Source organism: Elephantulus edwardii, unplaced genomic scaffold, assembly GCF_000299155.1.
Source record: "Elephantulus edwardii isolate Elephantulus edwardi_28Jun2011 unplaced genomic scaffold, EleEdw1.0 scaffold00093, whole genome shotgun sequence".
NCBI classification, from domain to species: Eukaryota; Metazoa; Chordata; class Mammalia; order Macroscelidea; family Macroscelididae; genus Elephantulus; species Elephantulus edwardii.
Window position 1 is genome coordinate 12,787,786 of NW_006399843.1, and position 2,491 is coordinate 12,790,276.

The window sequence follows — 2,491 nt, forward strand, 5'->3', positions numbered from 1 at the left end:
ATGTGAATTGGGGGAATATCCCAGCCAAATAATAATAATAATAATAATAATAATAATAATAATAATAATAATAATAATACCTGTACCCTGGAAGAAATATCAGAGAAGCATGGCCCAAGAAACACAGCATGTTAAAACAAAGGGGACCTTCAAGATCATCTTACCCAGGGCTTCTTAACCAAGAGTGTGTTAGAACCACTGTAGTAAAGGTACACATGAGAAAGAGTATGATTCAATAGGTATGCCATTGGGTACTGCCTGCTTGTCATGAATGAAATTGTGTTCCTCTAAAATTTATGTACATGAATTTTAAAGCAAACCAAAATAAAACAGTAAATAAATAAACCAAACTTCCTTGAGGGCTGGGGAGGAAGACAATTCTCTCTTTCAAATAGATTATTTACACAGTTACTTGTTTATCTTTTCACAAAAGGAAGCTCTGTGAGAATGTGAAGGTGAGGTTGTTTGTTTTGGTCACTGGTCCATCTCCAGAGCCTAGAGCAAAGTCTGGCACATAGTAAGTTCTCAGTAAACAATTGTTGGCTAATTCTAGTTGAATGCACATTAACTCCACTTATTGCTATAACATCCTTCAACAATAAGAGAAAAAGAACAGTTTTAAGCATTGACATTTCAGGGGGAAATCTTTAAACAGTGCTTATGAGATCATGCAGGCTGAAAGAGCATAATATAAATTTATCCACATATTGTGATTACAAATTTGCAAAATGCATGTAAGAAAATAAGATGGTGCACAAAATTCATATTAGCTTTCATTATAACATCACGATAGACTTATCCCTTAATTTTCTAATTCTTGTTCCTAACTAATAATGATTCTAAACTAAAATTTAACTTCTGAAATATCAGCAGTATTCTATTCTTCACCTAAAAATGAGGCAAAATAATAACTTGTCTTTTCCTAGTGCATGAAACAGGCTTGGAAAGATATGACACTGACCCTGGCACTGTGATTTTTGGGGAGTGAGTAGAGGGAACATGTTTGGGGGTGCTGATCAAAGGTTTTTTTAGGATGTTCAAGCTATGTACAAAAAAGAATGAATCTTCGTATTGTGTGATCAGATTTTTTAAAAGAACAAGGCTCCAAAAAACATTTCAAAATCCTTGAAGAAAACAAAATGTGGTCAGTAAGTAAAGGCTTCTCAGAGAAGGCTTTCTTTTCCTGCCCAGACTCTAACTGCCTTAAGCTAGATACAAATGTTGGGGTCTAAAAGAGGTCTGGAGAGTAGCCCCAGACTCTGAGGTTATGGCTCCAGGCAGACCCCAAAGTCCTTACCTCAGGAATGAGGTGAAGGAGCACCTTCTCCCCTCTGCCCACTTTGAGCATGGCTGGGAAGGAAGGAAACATCCCTCAGAAAGCATGCTACACACGTGTTTAGTCAGACTCGAGAAGAGGACTGGAGAGGACTGCGGCCTCCCCAGGGTCCTTTGATGGCAAATTCCTCCAGTTCTGTGGTCTCTGGCCAGCAGCAAAGCCAGTTTCTCTCAAAGGCACACCCACACATGCCACGTCACTGTGTGCTAGCCTCCGGTTACAGAGGGAAAAAAAGCCCAAACCTTTGATAAGTCTTCTGTGTCTCTGTTCTTTTCTGAGAACTTCTGTGATATATCCAAATACTGCTTACCTCACAGAAATTCAGTGCTTGCTAAGCTTAAGAGACCAGTTTAGGACCTTTTTTCCTTTTTTTTTCTTTCCAACCACTCTCTTCCTCACCGCCCAGCTGAGGAATTCCTTTACAGATGGCCACAGTACAGCCTACCAGCCAGGACAGTGAATTCCATGACCATGAAGCCTGGCCAAATGTCCTTTTACAGGCACTGAGATGGTTTGCAGAACTCAGTGTACTTCAGCATTCTCTCCCCACTGCAGACCTGAAATCGAGTCAAAAAACACACCAGTCCATCCGTGGATCATCATCAAGCAAAGGGAGGTTACTCTGTGGATAAGCTGAACTTCATCCAACTGTTCTGCCCTATAGACATCAGATCCTGGAAGATCATAAGGCTGGTTCACCACCCTAGGACAAGAATCCTTCTGCCTGAGGAAGAACAATAGCAACAGCTGATGTTCATTTACAGTTTCAAAAACATCTTGCTTAATCAACTGTAGGATTTTAGATTCCCAAAGATATTCACACTCTGAGAGTTTTTAGGGCCTGTTATTTCAGATGTGGATGACAGTCCTACTTCTTTGTCTGTCTTAGTCTGGAAGCACCATGGAACCCTATAAACCATGGGTAATTCTGACGGTATTTGAAATACTAGGGGAATAGCTTCCAGCATCACAGCACCATGCAAATCAGCACAGTACAGCAAACTGACAGATGAAGAAGTCTGAAGAAGAATCAGTGTCTTTGAACTATTGATGTTGTTGTTGTTATGTGCCGTCGAGTCTCCTGCGACTCATAGCGACCCTATGTACAACAGCCCTCCCATCCCAATTATCCCAGTCACTGAATCAATCCACCTC